This window comes from Primulina tabacum, chromosome 3 (genome assembly GCF_025594145.1).
Source record: "Primulina tabacum isolate GXHZ01 chromosome 3, ASM2559414v2, whole genome shotgun sequence".
Classification (NCBI taxonomy): Eukaryota; Viridiplantae; Streptophyta; class Magnoliopsida; order Lamiales; family Gesneriaceae; genus Primulina; species Primulina tabacum.
In genome coordinates this window covers 45,766,697-45,785,642 of record NC_134552.1, presented here as the reverse complement: position 1 = coordinate 45,785,642, position 18,946 = coordinate 45,766,697, and positions in this window count along the sequence as shown.

Sequence of the window (18,946 nt, the reverse complement as noted above, 5' to 3'; positions counted from 1 at the left end):
GGCCTCCCCAGAGTTGTATAAGAGCTCAAGCTCCTGCAATCGCTCCCAGTAATGCAGACTTTCATAGAAGACTTCGTCTTCTATCTCAGCCTTCCTGGCCTCCACAGAAAAGGGAGAAAGACTTGAGTCACCCGTATCAGACATTTTTTTATCTTGAATATTTTGGATGATATGTCTAAAACTAATTGAGCCATTTCTATTTATAGCAGCATATCAAGAAAGCTGAAGAGTCGTCAACGTTTCAGCAAAACCAATAACCTCTCTGACTCTTAAAATTATTTTGTAGCACTACTTTAATTATTATATGCACCAATTTAGGGGGAATGTCAGTTTTTAAGACGTTAACTGAGAAGACAATCGTTTGTGAATTCTCAACCGACTTGAATCAGTTTCCCAACTGATCGTTCAGCTTGAAAATTTTACAAATCTTCTCACATAAGTTAACCAATTAAAAACTTATTATATTCCAAATCAAATGAGGTGACTAAATTTTTATGACGTGGCATATTTTAAAACTGCTCATTATTATATACACACGATTACAGCACACATGCACACATTTTTATTCAAAATTTTTCCCGGGCTGACACGTGTCCAGAATTTGAACAGTCACGAACAAAAGCATTTTGCCCGCTTCACTTCAGTTCTATTCTTCACAATTACAATCAGTTTCTAAGAGTATACAAATTTCAGAACTTATTCTCTTCAATTTGCAGATCACTACACTTTCCGAAATGGCAAACCAGATCCCAGCCCATATCTTGAATGCGATGGTCATCGATTTTAACTCGGTTCTATCGATTCAAGAAGCAGACGTTAAGAATGTATTTCTAAAGCTGGAGTCGGCAGGTCTCAGGATGTTCTTGGGACAATCTTCTCAGAAGATATACCTCAAGGAGGTCAATGAATTCTATCGGAAGGGATTTATCACTGCTAATGACACTATCTCTGTGACTATCAATGATCAGTTGCTACTCCTTTCTGAAGAAGCTTTCGGAGAAATCTTCTCTTTGCCAACTGATGGTTATGTCAGCTTTTCTGAAGTAAAAACTCATGACATTGAAGAAATGCAGTCTCGACTATCTGCTGATGGACGGAAAATCAAGGTTTCCGATCCAAAGAAGGAACTGAAACCAGAAATTCAGTTGTTAGCTGATATCGTGGCAAAGGGAATATTAGCAAAAGCCGGTTCTTATGCTGCTCTTACACTCGAAAAATTCCAGGTACTGACCATAATCATGGGTAAAAAGAAAGCAAATTGGAGATATATTCTTTTTAACATCTTGAAGATTATGCTCAAGTCATCCAAACAGTCATGTGGCTTCGCCATCCAAATCAGTTATCTGTTAAAACTGAAGGGTTTGGTAGCTGAAAATGCTGAAACATCATCAAAATTCAAGGTATTTACTGCCAAAAACACCTTGCCATCAAAAACCAAAATAGAGGTCGAGCCATCACTAGTCAAGAAGGTCAAAACAGCAAAAAGGAAACTAATTCTCAGTGAATCAGATTCAGAGAAAACTCCTTCCCCTAAGCTTGTCAAGAGACCAAGGACTCAAAGAACCAAACTAATAACCACAGTGGAAGTCATTCCACCTGAGAAAATTATTCAATCAGCTGCTCAACAGCCCATTCAGGCTATCCCTTTGAAAGTAGTCTCACCTGATGATTCAGTTACCAAAGCAAAGACACCAGCTAAGGTAAGAGCTCCCTTGACTCGTGTAAATCGCCCTACCATCCTGCCTAGAGCCAGATCTAAAGGTGTAATATTAAGGGAACCAGTGCACTCCACACATTCTGGAATGGATCTTCCTCACATTCTCTCAACTGACAAAGGAAAAGACAAGTTGGTTGAAGAACCCCGGCCATCCAATGTCATTCAAACACACATTGACCTAGTTTGGGAACAGGTCAATGCATTTGCCACATCACAATTAAAATCTTTTGATTGTTGGAAAAGTTTCAGAACAGAAATCTTTGCCAAAGAACTGAAGCATAGATCTCAACTGAAAAAGTTCATCAAGCTAGAAGCAATTGTGATGAAAGTAGTCAAAGCTGCTACAATTCCACAGACATTAGAAAGGCAGAAATATTTCTTTAATCAGATTCATGTCAAAAAGCTAACAAGAATGGTAGCAAAGCTGAAGTCCAACTACAATCCCACAAGTCCAACTGCATACAATGATAGAGCTGTGTTCACTCAACTGGACACAGATCTTAGTAGTCTGCAGAGTGAAATCAGATTTTGGGAAGAAGATCAGGAACTAGTTCTTCATGACAAACCCCCCAACTCAAATATTGAAAAAGATTTATCCTCCTCTCCACAAAAAAAACCATCTCCACAACAGGCAACTGAAAAGCCAGTTCAGGGAATACCTCAATCCTCTCAGACAGAACATCAGCTACATTCTGAAGCAGAACTATCCTTGGCAAAAATTGATGAAATCATTCAAGCTGTTACCTTGGAAGCTCAGCTAGAGGAAATACAATATGACTCAATTACCCATTCAGCTGAACAACCAGAGCAAGACATTAAGATATCATCTGAAGCACTAGCTGAGTCACTTATTGCTGAAAAATTTATATCTGCTCAAGCTGAAGATCAAACTGAAGTGCCAAACCAAACTTCAGAAAAAGAAATAACTGAATCGAAAAAAGCTCAAACTGAAGCACCAGTTCAGCCAGAAACTTCTGCTGAACAAGATATTCAAACTGATGAACAAGCAAAACCCTCAGAACAAGAAACTGCTGAACATGTAGAAGGTCAGTTGCTCACTGAATCAAAGGAGCAAGAACAAATTTCAGTTAATTCTCCACAGGAGGCCCCTATGTATGAACCATCCATCTCCATCATTCAGCCAGACAATCCATTTCTTGATCAAAACCAACGTTCATCATCTCAAATTCAAGAAAACATTCCAGCTCAACCTATGGCTGGAACAATGGAATCTAATCAAGCATTAGTTCTTTTTGGACAAACATCGAAGCATTCAGAAACGCCCAGCCAGCGACCTCCAATTCAATCCACAGAAATGGATGTTGTTCTTGAAGAAATCCAGAACATACAGTACAATATGCAGCAGATGCTCGCTGAAATCAAGAAAACTCAATTCGAACAACTGTCTCATACTGTCAAATTAGATGTTTCGACTGAATTTGACTCGGCGAAACTAAACGCTCTTCAAGCCAACATGGACTCTCTTAGCAGAACTGTGCATGAAATAAAGAAGGGGCTAGTTAACTCACTCTTTACAACTCAGGATGTAATCAGTCAGAGAGATGAGCGACTGAAAACCTCTGTTTCAAATAAAATAGAATTTCTACAGACCTCCCTCACAACTGTTGCCTCAAGTATCTCATCAGATGTAAAACTTCTTTCCATTGACGTTCGAAAGTTATCAGACAAAATGGAGTTGTTTGACAAAAAGGGGGAAGAACTGCAGCTGAAGAAGAATTAATCAGATTATTAGAATCAACTGATATAATATTCTTAGATTTTATGTTATCTACAAGGAATTCAGTTATTTTATGATTCAGTTGCGTAATCTATTATCTACAAAGAGCTCAGTTATTCGACCTTAAATCACTTGGTTTTGTCAAACACCATAAAGGGGGAAATTGTTGGAAACTAGATTCTGGAGTTTGACAAAACATGAATCAATCGATTAACAAAATATGAATCAACTGATACGCGCAAGCAAATTCGGCAATTGAACTTATCAACTGAAATCAGCTGATACAATGATACAGAGTAAACTGATAAGTTGGAACTGATCAGTTAAAACATTCAGCCGAATGCCTCAAAGTCTCTCAACTGAAGATGTCTCGGGAAAGAACAAAGAAGAGATAACAGATTACAAGAGCACCGCACAACAACCAAGACTACTTAAAACAAGGCATTCCGGACAAAGCAATTAAGACGCCGAATTACAATAAATGAAGCAAACAATATCGAAGGAATAATCAAGTGGAAACCAACGGATACAAAGATTCAAATTTATCTCAAGATTGCCGTTGGAAAAGAAGAGTATAAATATGGCAGAAGAAAAAGAAGAAGTAACGACACATCATTCAAAACTTGCTATTACTCTGTCAAAATCTCAGCTCACTCTTACTTGATTTATTCGTAGCAATCAAGGCTACAAGTTGAGCAAACTAGCACTCTGTAATATTTGTTAATTCAATAGTGCTAAGATCAGTTAAGCACAGAGATCATTTTGTAATACTAAGAGTTTCAGTTTAGGCAGTGGGTAAGTCCTAACTGAAGTGGGTCTGTACAAGTGTTGTATTGGATCAAAGTCTTTTAGTGGAAATCCTATCCTTGTGATAGAAGGGGTGACGTAGGAGTAATTGAATTCTCCGAACATCCAGAAACAATCCTTGTGTATTTTATTTCAGTTCTGTATTCTATCTGTCAGTCAGTTACCTTCCGCAACTACCTCAGTTTAACTGATTGATATTGACCAACAAGATTCCGAGAATCAGTTTGTCACCAAACTGAACTCAAAAATTCGATAAGACCAATATTAATTGAGAGTGTTTATTCAACCCCCCCTTCTAAACACTCTTGACACGTCAATCGATCCTATCATTCGGATCAGAATGTTGAGGTCCAGGGAAAAAACGGTCATCTTGGGTTTCTAGTGGCAAAATGGTCATTTTGCACCCGAGTCGAGATTTTTATTCTGGCAACGCCCCGAGTACAAATTTATCATGCTTTTAAATGTTTATGCATCATGAATATGATTTTTATGAAATTATGAAAATACGTTCCATGCTTGATTTTAAAGAAAATTTACGTATATTCATGATTTTGATAAGTGATGAAAATGATGATGTTTTTGAAGGATGAAAGTTGGTTGTGACTGACGATATATGTGTACGATGATATGATTGGAGATATCGTGAGAGAAAAGGCCCCAGAGGGAGCCCGGCTGTAACATCTACTCTTTTAGAAGTGCGGAAATATATTTTTTTAAAATAAAAGCTCGCATTTTCGAAATAACATTTAAACATTTTGCATGCATGCGCTTTACAGAAAAATATAACATTTAAAAATGATCTTAAGTATTTGACAATAAAAATAGTGCAGTTTAAAATAACAAAACTCGTCCAAAATCATTCGTAAACATAAACGTATATGAATCTTAAAATCATGAATGTATGAAAATGTTCGTATGCTCTCAAAACTCGTAAATCATAATGCGAAAAACATGCGGTCCTCAGGTCGTGTCACCGCACCAGGTCTGCCTACTCAAAGTTCGGCACCTCCAGTCCCCTCATCATTAAGCTCACCTGCATCACACACGCCTAGTGAGTATAAAGACTCAACACACCTGTACCAGGAATAACAAGTACATATACATAGCACACAACAATGAAAAATACATACTCAACATATCTTTCATGAACTTAAAAGCATAACATAAACGTGTCGTGTAAAATCATATCGTGTTAAAACATGTCATCTCGTGTCAACATATACGTATACATTTTCTTTTAATTGAATTTAGTTAATTAGTTGTGACTTTCGTATCAGCTCTATTCGATGGATCCATCTACGTATAACCACGGTATCGGGCGGCGGGGACATCAGCGACGGCATTACCCGTCCACTGAGCCTTGGCCTCAGCCCATAATATCTCATGTCATCGTATACATAAACATCGTCAGTCACAACCAATTCCCATCCTTCAAAAAACATTATCATATTCACCACTTAAGGAAAATATGCATATACGTAACTTTTTCTTTAAAACCAAGAATGCACTGTAAATTTCATAAAAATCATAAAAGTGATGCGTAAAAATTTAAAACATGATAAAATGTGCTCAGGGCGCTGGCAGAACTAAAATCTCACCCCGGGTGCAAAATGACCCATTTGCCTCTAGAAACCCAAAATGACCGTTTTACACTTGGACCTCTAAATTTTGACCCGAAGCTTACCAAATTCCTTAAAATGTCCCAAAACATATTTATAAGTATTACTTAGACGTAAACTCGAGCCCGTTTCAAAACTTAATCGATTCGTTTTGAAATTTGGACCGGGGTCCCGGTTTTAACCCGAATCAACCCGAAACTTAACCAAATTCTTTTCATAACTCAAACCATGACTCAAACCTCCATGACCAGCCTCTAACCCATTTATTTTAGACCACTTAGGACCTAGGAACAAGCCCAAAGGTTGCTGGAAATCTCCAGCATATGCGCACAAATTTTCCAGCTTGAGCGATGTTACGATGAAAATCATATCTCTCTCATTTCTTATCAGAAAATTACAAATATGCTATTGAATCAAAGATAACAGATAGTGCTAAAAATCATATGTTGAACACATTTACAGGAAAACCAACTAATAAATCGCAGAATTTGAAATAATCGAGGGTGACGGGTTTTGAGACCCAGAAATTCTACAGCTTGAGCGACTTTACGATAAAAATCATATCTCTCTCATTTCTAATCAGAAAATTAAGAATTTGTATCGAATCAAAGATAACAGAGAGTGATACAAATCATATGTTAAACACATTTCCAGAAAACAACAAATAAGTCGCAGAATTTGAAATAACCGAGGGTGACAGGTTTTGATACCCAGAAATTCTACAGCTTGAGCGACTTTACAATACAAATCATATCTCCCTTATTTCTAATCAGAAAATTACAAATTTGCTATCGAATCGAAGATAACAGAAAGGTCTACAAATCATATGTTGAACACATTTTCAGAAAACCAACCTATACGTCGCAGAATTGAAATAACAGATGGTGACGATTTTTGAGACACCGAAATTTCACCCGAAGACTCAAGATATCGATCGGCCCTCTCATAAAACCCACAAAACTTCGTCTACAGCCTATAAACCTCTTCCTACTCGAACAAAATAGCTCCCTAACGACGTAAGACAGCAGCCCTTACACAGCAAAATCGGAAAAATAGTGAGTTATGCAAAGAACATGAACAACCATGAACCACCGAATGGAAAGGCGTTTGGATCGTGCAATATCTATAAAATCAACACACATGGCACACATATCAGAATATTTACAGCATGTTTGATGAGAAAAGAATGATACAAAGTGTGCCTTGATGTATTTTACGCAAGAACGTCGGAGAAACAAGCGTTGGGGGAGCGCCAGAGGAATTTTCTTTGCAAGAAAGGTGATTGCCGAAGCTTTGCTGATGAAAGTTTGCTGAAGACCGAGGGAATTTGATAGGGGAAGGGGGAGGTTTCGGCTAGTGCAAAAAAATTATGTTTAGTGGGTGATTAGGTAATATTAAATAGTTAATTATCAAGATAATAGGCCGTAAATGGCCTTTTAAAAATTTAAAAAGAGTTTTAAGCCCAAAAAGCTTAAAAATAGGCCCAATAAGTCCAAACATACACCCAAAACATATTTCATTTAGGTACGTTTTGAAAATATTGTACGAGCCCTCAAAAAGTCCTTAGACTCGCTAAATTTTACGTACTGGTTAAAAATATAACCCGACGGGTAAAAATACCCAACAAAATCCATTTCATGAAAAAATACCTTTAAAAAACCTTATATTAATTGATAAAAATTAATCATGTAATAAAAATAATTTTCCGGATAATTCCTCGGACTCCGTTCCTCGTTCGAGCGTGAAATGCACTTTAAAACTCTAATGCTTGAACTTTAAATAAACCACGAATTAAAACACAAATTAATGAAATAACCATGCATTCAATGCTTTAAAAAAATTTAATAAAATAAAAAAAAATTTAATAACTCGCATGCATGTGGTTAATGTGGACTTTCAAAATTTTGGGACATTACAATCATCCCCCCTTAAATTGAATTTCGTCCCCGAAATTTGCTTATCCTCTCGATAAACAAAAAGTTTAGGCCCTTAATTCCAATATCCCAATAATTCACACTTCCGCTGCGCTTCTCTGATAAAATGAGTGCTAAGATGTCCTTACGTCTCCTCAATCGTTATTAAATTACCTACCAGAATCCTTGATTGCGAATCGCAACTTAAAACGGCTTATGGTGACTTAGTTCTATTCTACTAAGACCTCGAATTTGACTTATCTCGCAATTCCTCATAATAGAGGTGGATGTCCAAACTTATCGCACCTTTCTTTCCTTATGTTATACCTGTAATGTTCATCGACCTATTACGGTAGCATTTATGCAGTTCAACTTAAGAAACCTTAGCACCAAATTTACTGATCGAATTCTATCCTCGGTAATACCCTTAAAAATTTAAACCTTATCTCAACCCCATAATAATATTAGCATAAGATCCTTAAATCGAATCTTTATCTTACGGTACTAAACTAACGTAACTTACTATTTACAAGTACATCTCAAATATCAAATTGTTGCAAATCTTAAATTCGAGTAGCGTTAATCCATAAAACCCAAAATATACGATACCGATATTCTACCTAAATAATAAAATCATTCTAGCACCAATTACATGCTTAAACTATTTTCTTCCCAATTACAACATAGTTGAGACCTAAGACCCTTGGAATTTCCTCATTGGAACGAATATCGAGTTCTTACATATTCTTAATGCTTAATTAATTCTAGCGTATAAAACCTAATAAGTTATTCCCTGGTAGCCTTAGACTAGCTATAATAAATTAATTTCACTTATAACCCATAGAGTTCTAAATCCTCATATCAAAGTTTTAAATTTCTTACTCGATAAAAATCTTAATATTCGTTAATTGGTAACCTATGTTGAACACCACTAATTCACTTTTGTTACTATTCCGCCAAAATTTTTGTATGAAACCTATTTTATAAACTTGAAATTCAAACTTACGCAACCCAAATAGTCTTTAAGAACATAATTCCAACACATATATCCACTTATTCTCAAGCTTCTTAATGGCTTTCAAAATTCCTCAAGACAAGGTGTTTACCTCACTTCTTACATGCGTTTAACAAGTACCCTAACCATCAGTCATACCTAACTTTCTAGAAATTTTTTTTAACCCTAACACAGGTATAATTTTAACTCTTAAGATCATGGTTAAAACTTATGCTACAACAAACCTTAAGCTCCCAAAAATAATTTAACTTAATGTCTAATCTTATATCTTAACTAATTGATCAACTTTATTTTAAATTGTTATCACACTAAATTCTTAATTTGTTACAGCATTATTTCACTAAAGCTTAAATTTTCAAGCCCAATATTGATTCGTCCTACAATGCTCTAGATTACCATTCGTTATAACATCATAACCCAAATGTTTCAAGGTTTTAAATATCCTTTCAAACATAAATCATCGAAAATTCTATCATTTAAACCATTCGATTTTCGCGTACTGCTAAACTAGTCCCCAAATTTCTTAAAAATTGTAAAATTAATTCTTAATTTCCTCGAAAATTATCTAATTTGTACTTAAATTTCTATAATTTCACAATTACCCATAAGTTCTTGTCGTTCCTAATTCTATTTTATAGGTTTCTCGTAACATAAAGTTCAGAAAATTTAAACTTATTAAACCCAAAATCAATTCCTATAACCACGAAAAATTACTGCTTTAACCCAAGTGTTCCTCAAAAGTTCGAGTTTAATCCTAAAAAATTTCGAAATTTGCAATTTGGCACTTAAAGTTCTCGAAAATTACAATTTTGGCCCTACAACTATTCGAAATTTGCATTTTTGGTCCCACAAAATTTTCGATTTTATCCTCATTATACTGTAAAATTCTCGAACCTCAGAATTTAATTCAAAAAAATTTTTGGTAAATTAGAAAATAGTCCCATTGAATTTTATTTTTGCACTTACGTCCTCAAATTATGGGTTATTACCATTAGTCCTTAAAATTCTCAATTCATGCAATTAATCCTTAAATCTAACTAGGTAGAGCATGCATCCTAAATAAATTCTACATTTTTATCCTTCCAAAGATCGTCGTAGTCTTCGAATCAATATTCCTTACATGGAATCCTCAAAAATTAGCTCAACTAGTAACCACGAACCATCAGTAATTTCTTATAAAATCTACAAGTCCTAAAAGCATTCAAAATTTTCAAGATTAACTTATGACCCATAAGTAGGACATCAGTAGTTACTAACCAAAATCAATATAGACAAATCATTTCCAATCTTTCGTAATGCCCAATAGCAAAATTCTTATTCATGTCCAATTCTACCACAAAGCCAGCATGCATATAAATCATATAATTTCTCATTTCATGTCGTAACATGCATAAAAATTTTAAAGTATCTAATCTCAAGATATAACGACAGGTAAATCTGTAGTGTAAAACGCATATCATGTAAACATGCAGGTGATATCATAAAACTTTCAAAACATTTAAAACCTTTAAACTTACAGGTTTGAGGCTTGAAGATTGAGCTGCAGAAGCTGGCGGCGGCACAACCCTATACAGGACCCTTGCTCTGATACCAACTGTAACATCTACTCATTTAAAAGTGCGGAAATATATATTTTTAAAATAAAAGCTCGCATTTCGAAATAACATTTAAAAGTTTCGCATGCATGCTCTCTATCGAAAAATATAACATTTAAAAATGATCTTAGTATTTGACAATAAAAATAATGCAGTTTAAAATAACCAAACTCGTCCAAAATCATACGTAAACATAAACGTATAAAAATCTTAAAACCATCAACGTATGAAAATGTTCTTCGTATGCTCTCAAAACTCGTAAATCATAATGCGGAAAACATGCGGTCCTCGGGTCGTGTCACCGCACCAGGTCTGCCTACTCAGAGTTCGGCACCTTCAATCTCCTCATCATCAAGCTCACCAGCATCACACACGCCTAGTGAGTATAAAGACTCAACACACCTGTACCAGGAATAACAAGTACATATACATGGCACAAAACAGTGAAAAATACCATACTCACCATATCTTTCATGAACTTAAAAGCATAACATAAACGTGTCGTGTAAAATCATATCGTGTCAAAACATGTCATCTCGTGTCATCATATATGTATACATTTTCTTTTAATTGAATTCAGTTAATTAGTTGTGACTTTCATATCAGTTCTATCGTATCAGCTGTATTCGATGGATCCATCTACGTATAACCACGGTACCGGGCGGCGGGGACATCAGCGACGACATTACCCGTTCACTGAGCTTTGGCCTCAGCTCATAATATCTCATGTCATCGTATATATATACATCTTCAGTCACAACAAATTCACATCCTACATAAAACATCATCATATTCATCACTTAAGAAAAATATGCATATGCGTAACTTTTTCTTTAAAACCAAGCATGCACCTGTATCATCACAATTTCATAAAATCATAAACGTGATGCATAAACATTTAAAACATGATAAAATGTGCTCAGGGCACTGGCAGGGCTAAAATCTCACCTCGGGTGCAAACTGACCCATTTGCCCCTGGAAACCCAAAATGATCGTTTTATCCTTGGACCTCTAAATTTTGATCCGAAGCTTACCAAATTCCTTAAAATCTCCCAAACTATACTTAGATGTAAACTCGAGCCCGTTTCAAAACTTAACCGATTCGTTTTAAAACTTGGACCGGTGTCCCGTTTTAACCCGAAACTTAACCAAATATTTTTCCTAACTCAAACCATGACTCAAACCTTCATGACCAGCCTCTAACCCACTTATTTCAGACCACTTAGGACCTAGAAACAAGCCCAAAGGTTGCTGGAAATCTCCAGTGTACGCGCACAAATTTTCCAGCTTGAGCGATGTTACGATAAAAATCATATCTCACTCATTTCTTATCAGAAAATTACGAATTGGCTATCGAATCGAAGATAAGAGAGAGTAATACAAGTCATATGTTGAACACATTTCAAGAAAACCAAACAATAAGTAGCAGAAATAATCAAGGGTGACGGGTTTTGAGACCCAGAAATTCTTCAACTTGAGCGAGTTTATGATAAAAATCATATCTCTTTCATTTCTAATCAGAAAATTACGAATTTGTATCAAATCGAAGATAATAGAGAGTGATACAATTCATATGTTAAACACATTTCCAGAAAACAAACAATAAGTTGCAGAATATGAAATAACCGAGGGTGACGGGTTTTGAGAGCCAGAAATTCTACAGCTCGAGCAACTTTACAATACAAATCATATCTCCCTTATTTCTAATCAAAAAATTACAATTTTCTATCGAATCGAAGATAACAAAAAGGGCTACAAATCATATGCTGAACACATTTTCAGAAAACCAACCTATACGTCGCAGAATTGAAATAACAGAGGGTGACGATTTTTGAGACACCGAAATTTCACCCGAAGACTCAAGATATCGATCGGCCCTCTCATAAAACCCACAAAACTTCGACTACAGCCTATAAACCTCTTCCTACTCGAACAAAATAGCTCCCTAACGACATAAGACAACAGCCCTTACACAGCAAAATCGGAAAAATAGTGAGTTATGCAAAGAACATGAACAACCATGAACCACCGAGTGGAAAGACGTTTGAATCGTGCAATATCTATAAAATCAACATACATGGCACACATATCAGAATATTTACAGCCTGTTTGATGAGAAAAGAATGATACAAAGTGTGCCTTGATGTATTTTACGCAAGAACGTCGGAGAAACAAGCGTCGGGGGAACGCCGGAGGAATTTTTCTTTGCAAGAAAAGTGATTGCCGAAGCTTTGCTGATGAAAGTTTGCTGAAAACCGAGGGAATTTGATAGGGGAAGGTGGAGGTTTTGGCTAGTGCAAAATAATTAGGTTTAGTGGGTGATTAGGTAATATTAAATAGTTAATTATCAAGATAATAGGTCGTAAATGGCCTTTTAAAAATTTAAAAAGAGTTTTAAGCCCAAAAAGCTTAAAAATAGGCCCAGTAAGTCCAAACATACACCCGAAAAATATTTTATTTAGGTCTGTTTTTGAAAATATTGCCAGAGCCCTCAAAAAAAGTCCTCAAACTCGCTAAATTTTACGTACTGGTTAAAAATATAACACGACGGGTAAAAATACCCAACAAAACCCATTTCATGAAAAAATACCTTTAAAACACCTTATATTAATTAATAAAAATTAATCATGTAATAAAAATAATTTTCCGGATAATTTCTCGGACTCCGTTCCTCGTTCGAGCGTGAAATGCAACTTAAAACTCTAATGCGTGAACTTTAAATAAATCATGAATTAAAACACAAATTAATGAAATAACCATGTATTCAATGCTTTAAAACAATTTAATAAAATACCAACTAAATTTAATAACTCGCATGCATGTGGTTCACGTGGACCTTCAAATTTTCGGGACGTTACACCGACGATCGTATTTCCATTGACATGATATGATAGTCCATTGCTCAGTTGACGGGTGAGAGTGTCACTGATGTCCCCACCACCCGGTACCGTGGTTATACGTAGATGGATCCATCGAATAGAGCTGATACTATAGAGCTGATACGATAGTCACAACTAATGAACTGAATTAGATTATAGAAAATGTATACGTATATGATGATATGATGACACATGTTTTGACACATTATGCTATTATATGACATGTTTACGTTTACGCTTTTAAAATTCATGAAAGGTATGTTGATTACATTATATTTTAATTGCTGTGTGATATGTATATGTACTTGTTATTTCTGGTTATGTGTGTTGAGTCTTCAGACTCACTAGGCGTGTGTGATGCAGGTGAGCAGGTTTTTGATGAGACAGGAGATGCCGAACTCTGAGTTGGCAGGACTGGATGTTCGTGCACGACCCGAGGACCACACTTTTCCGCACATCACGTTTTTATGACCTTTGAGTAGACATGATTGATTTTATACATTTTTATGCTACACTATTGATTTTCAGGATTTTACTTCTTTTGTTTTATTCATGCATAATTGAGGGCCGAGTTGGCAATTTTTACATTACAGTATTTTCTTCGTTGGATGTTTACGATAAATTTATAAATGACATATTTCTCAGCAGGGTTGCATGCATGCAAAATATTTAAAGGTTTATTTTTGAAAATGTGAGCTTTTAAAAAAAAGTATTTCCGCATTTTAAATCAATAGATGTTACAGTTGGTATCAGAGCCAGGTTCCATTATAGGGTCGTGCCACCGCCAGCTTCTGCAGCTTACCAAACACCTTAAAACATCCCAAAACATATTAAAAAGTATTTCTTAGATGTAAACTCGAGCCCGTTTCTAAATTTAATCGATTCGTTTTAAAACATGGACTGAGATCCCAATTTAAACCCGAATCAACCCGAAGCTTAACAAAATTTTTCCCAACTTAAAATGGTCATTTTGCACTCGAGTCGAGATTTTTGTGCTAGCAGCGCCCCGAGCACAAATTTATCATGTTTTTAAATGTTTATGCATCATGAATATGATTTTTATTAAATTATGAAAATAGGTTGCATGCTTGATTTTAAAGAAAATTTACGTATATGCATGATTTTGATCAGTGATAAAAATATGATGTTTTTGAAGGATAGAAGTTGGTTGTGACTGACGACATATGTATACGATGATATGATTGGAGATATCGCAAGAGAAAAGGCCCTAGAGGGAGCCTGTTTATGGGAGAAGGCCCCAGAAGGAGCCCGACGATCATATTTCCATTGATTTGATATGATGATACGATAGGCCAAGGCTCAGTTGACGAGTGAGAGTGTCGCTGATGTCCCCGCCGCCCTGTACCGTGGTTATACGTAGATGGATCTATCGAATAGAGCTGATACGAAAGAAAATGAACTGAATTCGATTAAAGAAAATGTATACATATATGATGATATGATGAGATATGTTTTGACACGTTATGCTATTATATGACATGTTTACGTTTACGCTTTTAAAATGCAGGAAAGGTATGTTGATTACAACATATTTTCACTGCTGTGTGCTATGTATATGTACTTGTTATTTCTGGTACAGGTGTGTTGAGTTTTCAGACTCACTAGACATGTGTGATGCAGGTGAGCATGTTTTTGATGGGACATGAGGTGCCGAACTTTGAGTTGGAAGGACTGGATGTGCATACACGACCCGAGGACCACACTTTTCCGCACATCATGTTTTTATGAGCTTTGAGTAGACATGATTGATTTTATACGTTTTTATGATATACTGTTGATTTCAGGATTTTACTTGTTTTGTTTTATTCATGCATTATTAAGGGCCGAGTTGGCAGTTTTTACATTACAATATTTTCTTCGTCGAATGTTTGCGATAAATTTTTAAATGACATATTTCTCAGCAGGGTTGCATGCATGCAAAATATTTAAAGGTTTATTTTCAAAAATATGAGCTTTATTAAAAAAATATTTTCCGCATTTTAAATCAGTAGATGTTATAGAATTACTTATTTGATGAAATTTTTATTTTTCACAAATTTTAAGTATGTCTAAAAGTACGGTACGTTACAGTTTGTATCAGAGCGATGTTCTTGTAAATGGTTATGCCTACTGCCGGTTGCGAGAAGCTCACAAAGTCATGTCTCAAGTCTGTAAGTTTTAAAGTTTTAAATTCTTCATGTAGTAAGCATCAAAGTCAAGATTTCAGCATGTATATGTTTAAATTTGATTTACGTGCATCTTATGATATGGATATTATGTTCTTGCATGTTGGTTTACGTGTTGTGTAAATTTTGGAACAGTATGCCTCCTAGACGTATGATTGCACGTGGAGCATGTGAAGATGATAGAGAGGCTCGGGATGGAGGTATTGCCTCTCCTCGCCCACCGCCAGATATGCAGGCACAGATGCTTGCAGAGATTACTTAGTTCTTCGCATATTTTGCGAGGAACAATGCGGGAGTAGATACGGGGGCTAGGCCCATGCCAGAGGCAGTGTATGAGAGGTTCAGGAGGATGGACTCAAAGGGGTTCTTGGAACTACCGATCCGATGATAACTGAGGGATGGATTAAGTCCATCATGGTGATATTCACATTTATGGAACTACAGGATGAAGAAAGAGTCAGATGCGCCACCTTTCTATTGACAGGAGATGCTAGATTGTGGTGGGAGAGCGCGTCTTTGGCAGTGAATTTGTAGACCCTTACTTGGGAGGGTTTCAAAGAGGTGTTTTATTCCAAGTACTTTATCGAGGAGATTCAGTCTCGATTTACTAGGGAGTTCATGACTCTGTGACAGAGAAATAGCAACGTAGCAGAGTTTGTAAGGAAGTTTGAGAAGGGGTGTCACTTCGTGCCCTTAATTGCGAACGATGCCAAGAAAAGTTTTGGCACTTCCTTGATGGTTTACGGCCGATCTTGCACTGTGATGTTTGAGTGGCTGGTCCTACTAGTTATGATGTTGCCGTGACGAGAGCCTTGGCGGCAGAGCAGGACCAGAAAGACATTGAGAATGACAGGCAAGTCAAGAGGCCCTATCAGGCGCCCTAGCAGCACCATTCCCAGCACCAGCAGTTTAAGAGGCCTTTCCAGGGACAGCAGGGAAAGAGGCCGTTTCAAGGACCTGTAGAGAGGCAAAGGTCCTATGCCGCAAAAGAAGGCTCCTCAGAAGCCTGGTGAGTAACCACCATGCTCGAAAGGCAACCATCAACATATGGAGCAGTGTTTATGGGGTTCGGGCAAATGCTTCAATTGTGGAGCCAGTGATCTCTTGGTGAAGGACTGCCCGTAGTGGAAGTAGCCAATCTAGGGGAGAGTGCTCGCCATGCATGCTGAGGAGGAGAACCCAGACACGACTCTACTAACTGGTAACCAATTTAATTCAGCACAGTATATATTTTTGGTCATGCATGCTTCGAATTTTACTTGGGGATATTATTATGTTGTTTTCGTATTTTGGAGACCTTGGATAGAGTTTTCCAACTATGCATGAGGCTAAGATTAGTATTTTGGGGTAAAATTTTATGTGTTGTGCTAACATGCTTCAGGAAATATCTTCAAAAAGAGAGTAAGCCGCGAAGGCCTTGTTAGATTCCGAGGCCAGTCACTCTTTTATATCAGAGACATTCGCTAATTATTTGGGCGTCAAGTCAATTGGACTCGATGTTAGCTAATCCGTGACAATTCCATCAGGGGAGGAGTTATCAGTTACTAGCGTGGTAAGAGATATCGATCTTGAACTACAGTGCCACCTGGTTTACGCCGATCTGATTGTGTTGCCAATGCAAGAGTTTGATGTTATCTTAGGGATGGACTGGCTGATTAAGAACATAGTTTTAATTGACTTTCAGAAAAGGTCAGTGTTGGTAAGTCTGTTGGGCATGGAGCAATTTCTTTTTGAGCCAGACATGTGGAGAAGTTTCTCTCGCATGATCTCTTGTATGGAGGCACATAGACTTATTAATAAGGGGTGCCAGGCATTTTTAGCCAATATTATTTCAACACTTGACGCACCCAACCATCGATATCTGATGAACCAGTTGTCAGAGATTTTCCTGATGTTTTCCCAGACGACGTCACAGGCCTTCCACCAGAGAGAGAGGTGGAGTTCGCAATTGACCTTGTGCCAGGCACTGTGCCAATCTCTAAGGCACCGTACCCTTTGGCTCCAGCAAAGATGTTAGAGCTCAAATAACAAATTCAAGAGCTCCTAGACAAAGAATTCATCTGCTCTAGTTTCTCGCCATGGAGCGCACCAGTGCTCTTCGTAAAGAAGAAAGATGGAAGCATGAGGTTGTGTATTGATTACCTTTGAACAAGGTAACGATCAAGAACAAATACCCATTACCAAGAATCGAGGACTTATTCAATCAGTTGCAAAGAGTTACAATGTTCTCTAAGGTAGATCTACATTTCTGGTTTCATCAACTGAAGGTAAAGGATGCAGATGTTCATAAGACAACCTTCAGAACTAGATATGGGCACTACGAGTTCTTAGTTATGCCATTTGGACTGATGAATGCTCCAGGAGATTTTTATGGACCTAATGAATTGAGTATTTCAGCCCTACCTAGATCAATTCACCATAGTACTCATTGACGACATTCCTATTTACTCGAAGAGCCATGAGGACCACAGTCAACATTTGGGTATAGTTTTGCAAGTCTTGTAGAGTCTCGAGTTGTTTGTAAAATTTAGTAAGTTTTAATTCTGGTTGGAGAAAGTAGCATTTTTGAGACATATTATATCTAGCAGTGGTATTGAGGTGGATCCAGCTAAAGTGGCCGTAGTAAAAGAATGGGTTGAGCCGAAGAACGCATTAGAGATCCGTAGTTTCCTAGGCTTGGCAGGCTACTACATGAAATTTATTCAGGGGTTTTCCTCGATTGCAGTGCCACTCACTTCATTGAATAAGAAGAATGTTAAATTTGTATGCAGTGAAGAATGTCAGAAGAGCTTCGATACTTTGAAGCAAGCTCTTATCACAACGCCAATTTTATCCATGCCATCGGGGCAAGGCAATTTTGTGTTATACAAGATGCTTCTAAGCTCGATTTAGGTGCAGTATTGTTGCAGCATGGTCAGGTTATAGCATATGCCTCCAGACAGTTGAAAGTGCATGAGAAGAACTACCCGACTCATGACCTCGAGTTAGCTGCCATTGTCTTTGCGTTTAAGATATGCATATACTATTTGTACGGCAAGAAATTCCAGATATTCACTGATCACAAGAATCTCAAGTACTTCTTCATGCAGAAAGAGCTGAATATGAGACAAAGACGGTGGTTGAAGTTAGTAAAAGACTACGATTGTGAAATTAGCTACCATCCGAGGAAAGTTAATGTAGTGGCAGATGCTTTGAGCAGGAAAGTAGCAGTCGTAGCACAGCTATAAGCGCAGAGATCTCTTCAGTCAGAGATTCAGAGGTTTGGCCTAGAAGTTTACCCTAAGGGCAGATCTCCGAAGTTGTCTAATCTGACGGTCCAGTCTTCTTTTCTAGACCGAATCAGTAGAGAGCAGACTTCAGATGAAAATTTATAGAAATGGAGATTGAAGGATGAATCCAAGGAAAGTGTACTCTACGCAGTGTCCGATAGTATCATGAGGTACAGAGGAAGGATGTGGGTGCCTAATGTTGATTCGA